This window comes from Gigantopelta aegis, chromosome 3 (assembly GCF_016097555.1).
Source record: "Gigantopelta aegis isolate Gae_Host chromosome 3, Gae_host_genome, whole genome shotgun sequence".
In the NCBI taxonomy this organism is placed as follows: domain Eukaryota; kingdom Metazoa; phylum Mollusca; class Gastropoda; order Neomphalida; family Peltospiridae; genus Gigantopelta; species Gigantopelta aegis.
Window position 1 is genome coordinate 58,606,006 of NC_054701.1, and position 13,085 is coordinate 58,619,090.

Consider the following 13,085-nt stretch of genomic DNA (forward strand, 5'->3'; position numbering starts at 1 on the left):
CAAATGTGATTGCTGAACTAGTCTTCAGAATATTGATGTCATCAAAATTGGTAGGAGAGGAAGGGGTGGGGATTAACTGTCCTAATATAATGTTTACAGGTTTGAATCGACAAATAATCAACCATCCAATTAGTATTGAAAAGAGTTTTGTAATTTAATGCCCAGTATCAGTATGTGAGAGGATACCCAGCCATTGGATGTGTGCAAAGAAATGACAAATGGTGTAATTGAGGCCATGCTTTGTATGATGATATATTGCCAGGATCATTATTACCTCAATCTTTGTATGATTTGAAAGGCATTAATCCATGGAAAACTTAAAAGACTAGCCTACAGATAAGAAAGCATTGTTGGTTGTGAAATCAAAAGTTAAATGTGTTTATTCCCGTAACATATTCATAATTTTTTTTTTTTTGGAATTTGCATGCTTAGTGGATCTTTAATTTGTTGTGTTTTGTTGACCAGTATAAACTGAATTTTGCTGGGATTAAAGTTGCTTTAAATTAAAATTACATTTATGATTTATGTCCTTGTTCTTGTGTTTAACTGTGCTTCTCAGAAGCTGAACATGGTGGGTTAATCATGATTTATATCTTTCACAGAGGTACTCCACTGTAATTTCATTTAAAGACAATTGTAAACTGATGGCCAGTGTGTTCTGTATTGTGATTGGTTAATTACATTCTTTTCCGGGATCAAATGAAAATACACCCGGAAAGCTAATGACGTCATTAGAAAGTGACGTCATTAGCAATTGGAACAGGCCAAGTTGATGGTTCAAGGGTCTACAGTTAGATTGTAGACAGGTATTATTTTTTTCAAGAAATACCAAATATACAGTTAGTTCCATAGAAAAACGATTCAGTTTACAATGGACATAACCATATAGAGTTTTCAGATTTGCAGGTGGTATTGTCTATTAGTCTAACACCTTCGATGAAAAATTACATTTGCTGGATCAAATAGACAATATATATAACACTTGCAAATCTAAAAACTCCATATGATAATCTCCTAAATTACTAGTCACTTGAATGGCAGGAGTGGTTGCAGGCATTTTTTGTTATGGAGAACTTCTTTATTGCAAAGTACACTAACAGTCATGACATATAATATATTCATTGCTAAGATCATTATCAACCATTTATTGCTTTGAAAAATTCTTTACAACTTTTATATTTTATATTCTTTATTAAATTTTACTGTTGGTTTGTAATGTCAGTCCTCAAACGTAAACAGTTAAATAACAATTTATGTGGTGTGCTGTTTTTGCTTGTTAGTTTTTTGTGGGGTTTTTGTGTTTGTGTTTCATCATTGTAAATCGTTTAACATATATAACATGAAGTGAAATGGACTACCTGATAAATAAGAAAAGGAGATGCATTAGCATTCAGCATGTATATAATTTGAATTCTTCATCTAAATTATAACACCAAGGCCGTACCCTGATCAAAATCTTAGGGGGAGGGCACTACTTTTTTATAAACAAATGAAACACTATACAAATTAAACCCTGAGATGTGTATGCTATTTTCTTGAGTAAAAAAAAAAAAGAGATTATCCGGGGGACAACTGCCCCACCCACCCCCCACCCCCTGCAGAAAATTGTACTCCTAATAGATCGAAGTTTTCTTTACCCCATTATGTACTTGATTCCATTTTACATAATGAAATACATCTTTTGAAAACATTTTGCTACCAATTCAAATGTATTAATTCAGACATTTGTAATTGTTGTAATATTCAGCCAGAAACTGTGGAAAAGTGGATACAGGCCATGGGTATCAATATTTCATTAGACAAAACTACAGTGTTGTTTGGAATTGCAGATAAAAAAGAAGGTTAATTGGCTAATTATTAATGTAAAATACTTCATTATATAGAATGAAAATCCAAAAACCTAGCTCTTCAAAATGTATTAAAAGACAAATTGCAGATTGAAAAATATTTATATAATTACATACATATATATATATATATATATATATATATATATATATATATATATATATACACATACATACATACATACATACATACATACATACATACATACATAGACATATATATACATATATATACATATACATATACATATATACATACATACATGTATATATATATATATATGTGTGTATATATATATATATATATATATATATATATATAATTTATGAAGCAAGCCTTTTCCAAAGCATATAATTAATGGTTCTAGTAAGAAAATATTTTCTTTCTCATTTCTTACTCTTAAATCTCCTCTTGGTCTTTTGTTTTGGGGTTTGTTTTTTTTTTGTTTTTTTTTGGGGGGGGGGGGGGGGGGGGGTTTCAAATAATTTTAATTTATTTTATTTTTATTATGTTATTTATTTATTAATTTTATTAAATATTTTTATTTAGTTTTATTAGCCCACGTGTGTGTGTGTGAGAGACGGGGGGGGGGGGGAGGGAGAGAACGTGTATTTGTCGGTAGTAGTTTTTATGTATGTATTGTTTTATGAACAAAAAATCAGATTACATATGCTCGTGTGTGTGTGTGTGTGTGTGTGCGCGTGCGCGTGCGTGTGTGTGTGTGTGAGTGTGTGTGTGCGTGTGCGTGCGCGTGCGCGTGCGTGTGTGTGTGCGTGTGCGTGTGTGTTTGTGTTGGAGAGATGAAGAGAGAATGAATACCTACTTTTACATGTATGTATGTATATATATATACTATATTTACGTTTTCATTCATAAACTTATATATGTCGTGAATAAAAATGGGTGTAAAGTGTTGTAAATGGGTATTACAAACTTTGTAAACAAAATTAAGTAATGATTTTAGTGCCCCGACCCTGACATTACTAAATTTCTACAGGCAACAAAAAAAATTTAAAAACAAAAAAAATAAAATAAACAAAATAAATAAATAAAATTGTTATGGAAAGCTGGTTAATTCATCCAGACCAGCTACTGAGATAATCTATTCTTGATATAGTCATTTTGTGTCAAAACGGAATTGATAATTATAATAAATAAAGTTAAAATTCATATAAAAACATATTAAGTTTTAAACTCATACTGGCTCTAATAAAAAAAGAACAAACATTTTAAAACAAACTTCAGTGTAATTAAAAATATATATTTACAATTTGTCATTAAATTGCATAGGTTTATTTATTTTTTATTTTTTGGATACAGGAATTAAAACAACTGATGGAACGGCCAATGTAAAGAACGTTACCTGTCTGTTCTAACATTATGGCTTCACCCTTGTATTAAAATGAAATTTAATTTGATGCTAATTTGTTAAGAAACTTTTTTATTTACATAGAAATGTTTAATTAGAAAAACGTTATTTGAGTTGGTATGGGTTTAAAACTCAACAATATGTTTAATATAAGTTTTATACCAAGATATATAAAGATCTATACCAATTAATTGGTTACCTTTTGACGCAAACCGACTATAGTACACAAGTAACATTTGCCAGTCGGTGTTCTTTTTACTTTTTACATTGAGATTTGTTAACAACTCTTTATTAGAACATAACACAACATTGACAGTTTGATAATGCTGTAGTTATATTTTACATTTTGCATCAGTAACCGGTTTTAAATTATTATTAATACTGAAACATCAGACATCCATTAGCAAAGCTATAGCCTACATGGGGGGGGGGGGGGGGGGGGTGAGGTTATTTTACATATGCTTGCATGTTCTAAAGCAGTTGGTGATTGTGTACAATTATTTATTGCTTACAGCTGACCATGACGTCATTTGTAAACCTGTTGCATTGCATAATAAAATATAATTTCTTTTTATTTACTAGTATCTGTTATATTTGTGTGTGTGTGTGTGTGTGTGTGTGTGTGTGTGTGTGTGTGTGACACTGTCACTGTCACTGTCACTGTCACTGTCACTGTCAATGTCAATAAACAGAATTACAACGTAATATGAACTTACTTTTTAGTGTGATAAAATTAATGATCGATATTCACCATATATAGCTAAACTAAATAGGGCCTACAATGACATAGCCAGCATGCGGCAGACGAGGAATTTCCCCAGATTTATTTTATTTTTCCCATGACATATTTATTTCACAGGTCTAGGTTTACCTCGGCGTTTTTTTCCTCTCTGGCTACGCCCCAGAAATACATATTCAAAACCTCCCATTTTCAGTGGAAAACTTCTAACTCTGTACATATTTATCCATTTTTATTATTGGGGGAAGGGGACTGTATAGATTTATTTTTTTCAATTTATATCAATTTATAGGACTATGGGAAAGATAATTTTGAATCCCTAATGGCCTAAATGTAAATTGTTGTATATAGGTTTGGACAGCCCCCACCCCCTCCCCTCCCCTCCTTACCTTGCGTGCCACTGCTGTAATCAATACTTAATTTTTGTTGTTTGATTCTACCCGTTTTGAAATCGAATGTATTTTTGGTTAAATAGGCTTCGACCAATTTCTATACATCCAAATGTCTCTTACGTGTTTGTTAAGTTTAAATAGCAATACCCGCATATGAATTGCCTGGTCTATATAATACGCACTTGACATAGTAGATGTGCAGACTATTAAATTATTAGATAAATCAAAGACCTTTGTATAGCGGGTGCAATTTTACACTTCGATGAGTGTACTGTTATGTTAGCCCGCTATAAAACACAGTAATAATGGATCAAAGATGTAAAACTTCTTTTCTACGTATGTTGGTATTTGAAGGTGAAGGGGCAGTGATGGGAACATTTATTCATATACTGTCGCCCAGAGTTGTCGTAAATAACCATATCAAACGGCACACACTACCAGTAGTGAACAGCCTTTATGCAGTGTGTTTAGTCGCTCCGAGTCCTCGTAACACGGCGATGAATAAACACCCATTTAACCCGGTTAAACTAGCGCGAATTTCGATGGGGGTGGGGACTGCAGGTGAGTTTGATGTGAGTAATTAGGTTAAGCTGGTCGTGAGTGGGTAAGCCTGAGTGTTTAGATCACAGCTAATGTCCATTTGGTACCTTTATACTGAAGGAAGAAAGGAAATGTTTTATTTAACGACGCACTCAACACATTTTATTTACGGTTACATGGTTAAAGACTACACAGACATTGAGAGAGGAAACCCGTTGTCGCCACTTCATGGGCTACGCTTTTTTTTGATAAGCAGCAAGGGATATTTTATATGCACCATCCCACAGACAGGGTAGCACATACCACGGTCTTTGATATACCGGTCGTGGTGCACTGGCTGGAACGAGAAATAGCGCATTGGGTCCACCGACGGGGATCGATCCCACACCGACCGCGCATCGAGCGAGCCCTGTACCACTGGACTACGTCCTGCCCCACCTGTATACTGCGGTCCATTAAACGATTACTATGCAAGAGCTGGTATTTTTCAGATTTCGTTAGGTGTGTTTTGTTTTTAATAAGCCCTTTATAAGCAGAAATATGGTGCTGAATATGACAACTTTAAAATTCTACTGTGACTCGGACACTTGCGCTTGTAAGTCGGCCAGTGGTATGAAGTCGGACATATGCCTTGTTCACCCATGAGAATAACAACCCAAAAACATTTAGATTCATTTAATATTTAGTAAACCAACTATCTAAATGTATAATAATAAAAATAAGTGTATAATTTTAGCCTGCCTTGGTGGTGTTTGCAAGGAATAATATTTAATATTGAGTCGGTAATGGACATTATGATCAAAAGATACATTTGATTTGTCCGTCTTAAAATGGATAACTCGGTTGAAGCGTTACATAAAAAAAGTTATATGGTTCAAATGTCTGTAAGACAGATGTTATTTTCATCCAAAATATTTATTTAGTTTTGTTACATGTGTTTCTTTTCGGATACTCGACTAAGTTCTTCGTTATCATCAGAGAAAGAAAAAACTCTCTTTTCTCTCTCGTAATCAAACATTCCCGCTTGTGCTCTGGCTGCTTGTTATAGTGTTAAATGAAAAGACTGCAATCACGTAACGTTGGAACGAATGGCAAATAATGTTAGGTTCTTATAGCCTGTCTTTGTCATTAAAAAAATCTTTAACCCATGTTATACTGTAAAACCTAAAACATACAGCTTTAAATATATCACTCACGGACGAGTCCGACGCACGATAATTTACGATACCAACAGAAATGTAACAAGAAACCAAAATTACTTTGCAGATGGTCGGTGAAAATGTTTAAACAAAAACAAAATAATAATAATATGAATAATACATGTATTATAATAACAATACATTTTAGTAATTTTACACAAAAATAAAGAAAAAGAAAAGAAAAACCTAAAACCTACTATGTGATATGAAATAGTTTAAATTAGAAGTCTTATGAATCCATGATGGTCACATCTTCACCACGGTGAAAACATCACCAGGTGCACTACTCCCACCCTACTCCCACCCTACTCCCACCCCCAACACCCAAACTATAAATAAATAAACAATAGTGTCCTTTTGTTTTGAAAGTTTCCTTTGTTTATCTTTAAAGCTCTGTATCGAGAACTGACAACCAAAACTGGTTGTCGACTCGCTAGGAAAATGACAGCAGCCCAATATTTCAACATTTTCTGTTTCTTTTTACTTTATAAATGTAGTTCATTTTGGGGGATATAAGGTAAATATGATACCTATAAAGATATACAATTGGAATAAATAAATAAAATAGTTTTTCAGATTTGCTTTAAACGTTAAAACTTGTTCGTTTCAAAACAGCGATTTGGCTTCGATATTACAGTAGGATATACAGGTAATGTGATAGCTATAAAGATATACAATTGGAATAAATAAATAAAATTGTTTTTCAGATTTGCTTTAAACGTTAAAACTTGTTCGTTTCAAAACAGCGATTTGGCTTCGATATTACAGTAGGATATACAGGTAATGTGATAGCTATAAAGGTACATAATTGGAATAAATAAATAAAATTGTTTTTCAGATTTGCTTTAAACGTTGAAACTTGTTCGTTTCAAAACAGCGATTTGGCTTCGATATTACAGTAGGATATACAGGTAATGTGATAGCTATAAAGGTACATAATTGGAATAAATAAATAAAATTGTTTTTCAAATTTGCTTTAAACGTTAAAACTTGTTCGTTTCAAAACAGCGATTTGGCTTCGATATTACAGTAGGATATACAGGTAATGTGATAGCTATAAAGGTACATAATTGGAATAAATAAATAAAATTGTTTTTCAAATTTGCTTTAAACGTTAAAACTTGTTCGTTTCAAAACAGCGATTTGGCTTCGATATTACAGTAGGATATACAGGTAATGTGATAGCTATAAAGGTACATAATTGGAATAAATAAATAAAATTGTTTTTCAAATTTGCTTTAAACGTTAAAACGTATTCGTTTCAAAACAGCGATTTGGCTTCGATATTACAGTAGGATATACAGGTATGTGATAGCTATAAAGGTACATAATTGGAATAAATAAATAAAATTGTTTTTCAGATTTGCTTTAAACGTTAAAACTTGTTCGTTTCAAAACAGCGATTTTGCTTCGATATTACAGTAGGATATACAGGTATGTGATAGCTATAAAGGTACATAATTGGAATAAATAAATAAAATTGTTTTTCAGATTTGCTTTAAACGTTAAAACTTGTTCGTTTCAAAACAGCGATTTTGCTTCGATATTACGGTAGGATATACAGGTATGTGATAGCTATAAAGGTACATAATTGGAATAAATAAATAAAATTGTTTTTCAGATTTGCTTTAAACGTTAAAACTTGTTCGTTTCAAAACAGCGATTTGGCTTCGATATTACGGTAGGATATACAGGTATGTGATAGCTATAAAGGTACATAATTGGAATAAATAAATAAAATTGTTTTTCAGATTTGCTTTAAACGTTAAACTTGTTCGTTTGAAAACAGTGACTTGGCTTCGATATTGCACGGCTTTTAAATCTTTCTTTTTTTATTATCCCTTATTAGTTTGGGCTAGGCACGGCCCTGTAAACAAGTGTATTTTCAATGAAGCCGTGAAATGAAGTGAAAACCTGTAAATCAAACACACTGACTAAATGACGGGTTGAAATCGCTTAGTCCCTGTGAACCTGACCGTGTGCCGATTATAATGGGATAGACGTGTAGTTTTGTTCCTGTAAGCTGAAAATACATTTCCTCTTTGTGATCAATGACATACTTTCTTTACACTCCGTAGTTGCCGGGTACGAAGCGTTTACTCGAAGTGGGTTTATGCCATGACATAAACAGTGTATCATAGTTTGAATCACTCGGTTGTTTTCTGCTTTGCTCAGAATCGGACTTGGATTGGGATTTACTTCTACTTTGACTTTCAAAATGCAGCTACTGGTTAAAGTGGTTTTTTCAACAAATATCTGGCTTATATATCTATTGGGTAAGAATAAACAATTTTTTTCTTTCTTTTTTAATGTATATGCCGGTAAAAGACCATGGTTCCGTTTTATGAAGCGATCTTGGCGCTAAGATCACCTTAGTGAATGACGTCGCTAAGATCGCTTTGTAAAACGGGATACAGTCGTTTGATCGCATGTCAAGGGATTTCCAACTTTTTTTTAAAATGAAATTAGTTTTGTGTTTAAGTGGATTGTTTCAACAAAGTTTAGCTACAAGACTATTCTCGATATACAATACAACTATAACTATTATTGTAAGAAGTTTTACTTTCTAAATAAATATTTTAATAAAAAGCTACTCCTTTCTATAAAAACAAACAATAAAAACGAAACAAAACCCAAAACCCCAGCCCAAAACAACAAAAATAAACCCACAACAAAATAAATCCAAATAACAGAAAATATGTCATTTATTTCAGTATAATAAAAACATATTAAATATAATATTCATTTCAAGTAAATTTCAATTAAAAATGGAATACATTGTATATTTAGCATTATATTGTTTTGGCATTGGCAAAGCACACTGTGACAGCTACCGGCCTCGGTGGCGTCGTGGCAGGCCATCGGTCTACAGGCTGGTAGGTACTGGGTTCGGATCCCAGTCGAGGCATGGGATTTTTAATCCAGATACCGACTCCAAACCCTGAGTGAGTGCTCCGCAAGGCTCAATGGGTAGGTGTAAACCACTTGCACCGACCAGTGATCCATAACTGGTTCAACAAAGGCCATGGTTTGTGCTATCCTGCCTGTGGGAAGCGCAAATAAAAGATCCCTTGCTGCCTGTCGTAAAGAAGAGTAGCCTATGTGGCGACAGCGGGTTTCCTCTAAAAACAGTGTCAGAATGACCATATGTTTGACGTCCAATAGCCGATGATAAGATTAAAAATCAATGTGCTCTAGTGGTGTCGTTAAATAAAACAAACTTTACTGTGACAGCTAAACAAATTAATAACCATTACCACGCATTAATCTATATCGCTATAAATATAGGCAATTGTCAACGCTATATTCAAAACCAGAACTCTTTTTTGTTTTAGCAATCATTAGTTGCAACTTGGCTGGCAGTGGTGTTCTAAGATTTTATCCAGCTCCATGATACACCCCAACAACTAGGTAGTAATATTATTAAGTTTAGTTATGCAGTTGTTGTTTGAACTCTATCCACAAATTATATATATATATATATATATATATATATATATATATATATATATATATATATTCATTCATTGTCTTGTCTGAAAGTGTAAGACAAGCTCTGTCAGATTGAAATTCGATCTTGTTGCCTATTCTGCCTTGGAGGTTCCAGTTCGTAGACTGACGTGAACCAATGCCATTTCGTGGAGTTCGTGAAAAGTTATTCCGCATGCATAAAGCCAATGTCGGTTTGATGCCAGCGGCGTCTTTCATCTTTAAACGAAAGGTCATCTCTAGAGGAGAGGCATAACTTTGGCAATGGTTAGGTCTCAGACACAATAGTGCTCAGGCACACGTACATAGCCGCCCCATTCTCTCTCTCTCTCTCTCTCTCTCTCTCTCTCTCTCTCTCTCTCTCTCTCTCTCTCTCTCTCACTTTTGTCTCTTCTATTTCATACACACATACGTACGTACATGCATGCATGCATAAACACACACATTATCACATATATATATATATATATATATATATATATATAATTATACTGGAATTAAAGTTGCGTGTACAGTTTACAAAAACACGTATTAAGCTTGAAATTATATGATAAAGAGATTATTACCCTCGTGTGTTTCGGTATCGTCAGTATCATATATTAGGAATAAAAATTGTATTTTGCGAGTCTCTGGTGAGCAAAATACATTATTTTTATTCCTAATATATGATACTGACGATACCGAAACACACGACTGTAATAATCTCTTTATCATATAATTTCAAGCTTAATACAACGTGTTTCTGTAAACTGTACACGTAACTTTAATTCCAGTCCGCCATTACTAGATATTTAAATGACGTAAAAATATGTGGCGCGGTGTCTTTTTGAATGGAAACTCAAAATAAACTAGTTCATAAACGTTTTTTGTTTTCTAAACGCTGGACAGCTTTCAGTGTAAAATTGCTATTGATGACTATGAATGCATACGTCAATTATGTGTCACCCTAGTACGTTGCTTAAATGCCAATAAACCTAGTGCCATGACTTCGATTAATTTGCATCTAATTTGCAAAGTTATCAAATTCTTAAGTATGTGATCTGAAAAATATCATATACTTTGATTGCACTGAAAATGTAAGATATTATATGATAAATATATATTATCCTGCGAAAGTTAAAATGGTGAATGCAGCGTGGCCACGCTTATGACCGACATTCGCCAATCGAAATGAGCAGGTGTCCATGTGTTTCTATCGCGAACTATACTTCGATTAAAAATCCATGTGTTGCTATGCTGAAATTGTGTATTATACTTCGATATCTTAAGACAGTAACCGGTTATTTTATTTATTCTGAAATCTTATATAATTAAAACAAATAATGAAACTAACCATTTTGTTAAACGACGTCACCGTTCAGAGAAGTAGGCTCACACGTGTTGAATGCCTTTTTGTCTACAATGTCGATACACCAAAACAAAATAGTTCTTAAATAACAAGAAATTATTTCTTATTTTTAAAACATAAATTGTTTTCAAAACGTTTAAAACAAAATCAAAACCATCAACTGGAAATAAAATAATAAGTATCATTTAACAATACACCATTCATTTGCTGATCATACTAATGACAAAGTAATTTATCCTATAAAGCCATATTTTTGGTCAATGAATGAAAATATAGAATTTTATCTAGTTATATCTTGTCACTATATATAGTGATTGCAGTGGTAAAGCGTTCGCTTGATGCGCGGTCGGTCTAGGATCGATCCCCGTCGGTGGACTCATTGCGCTATTTCTCGTTCCAGCCAGTGCTCTACAACTGGTGTTAAAAATGCCGTGGTATGTACTATTCTGTCTGTGGGATGGTGCATATAAAAGGTCCCTTGCTGCTAATCGAAAAGAGTAGCTCATGAAGTGGCGACAGCGGGTTTCCCCTCTCAATATTTGTGTGGTCCTTAACCATATGTCTGATGCCATATAACCGTAAATAAAATGTGTTGAGTGCGTCGTTAAATAAAACATTTCCTTATATATAGTGATTGCGTGCGCGCGCGCGCGCGCGCGTGTGTGTGTGTGTGTGTGTGTGATTGTGTGTTTGTGTGTGTGTGTGTGTGTGTGTGTGTGTATGCATAGTGAAATACTACGGTATCAAATACAATTAAAACTAATCTTAATGCATAATGACAACTTACTTTTAAAATCTTATTACAGCAAACCATTATTATAATAAAATGTAAATTAAATCTGATTCAAGTTCAGAGAATACGTTTAAAATAATAGTCCCTTTATAGTTATGTAATTGTTGTGCATACAGATATTATCATTTAAAATCTCTATGAACATATGTATGTATGTATATATGTATATTACATTACCTACGCTTAAAATGTATACAAGTAAGAAAATTGAGTTAAACATCACTTAGATCATTAAATATTATTAAAAACTCACAGAGAAATTTTTATAGCACAAAGACACCTGAATGTATAAACATATGTTTGATTTAATAGGGTGATGAACCAGCAATTGCCATGTTATAAATCAAGGCCATGATCCTAACTCAAAATACCCCAAAACTGATTTAATTCAATATTTTATAGCAATCGGTCAATTAATTAAGACTTGAAGATGAAAAACGTGTATTCGCAAGGCTGAAATTACATTTATGGTTTATTTCACAAGATTATTCTTCTCTGTTACTCATTTTGCAAATGACTCGTCAATACCGTAACGCCGGTCAGCAAACACAGCCTATGGTGTACACTGATAAACCAAAAACATGTTTCACGATTCCTTCCAAGTAGAGGAAACCACAATCTTTAAAGTGCCATCAGTTTCAGTTTTTGTCAAATCATCAGGCAAAAAAAGAGGATGAACCACTGCGTATGTTTATTCGCTGTCAACACCGTAACGGGCATAATTAATATATTGATTTATGAATTATTAATTCAGAGATCATCATAAATGGATGCTTCGAAGATAGCTTGGCAATTCAACATAGCTAATCAACAATAATGAGATGACAATGTGTGTTTTTGTTAACTTTTGTCAACACCGTAACATTATGACGTAACGATTTTGATCCAGTGTCTAAATAACCACAGGTTCAATATATGAAATATCTTTTAAATGTACTGAGGTGTTGCTAAACCAATATTCCTTTGCACTCCTATTGTTTTTGGCCATTTAATTGTGTGCATCCAACATTCTGCATTCGTGGCAACTGGAAGCGTTCTCAGTATTCCTTGTTAAAACAAAAGAAATATGTTCATGATATTTTGTTCTTTGATGGGCTACTCATTTCGACTTTTATTAAAAGAAAACAAAGTATGTCAACACCGTACCATGGCAGCCACTGAGGAGTTGATAAAATAATAGCTAAATAACCATGTTTGATTTGAAGTAGCTTTAAGTACATATGAGCCAATTTTAAAATGTGCAACGGTATCGTTAAACAAACATTCATTCATTTCGTATTTCGATGTCTTTGCCGTTTTAATTAGATGAACGTGTACTTATATCCAACTTCTGATTTTTAAAGGAACTGGAAGCTCTTTTTTTGTGCT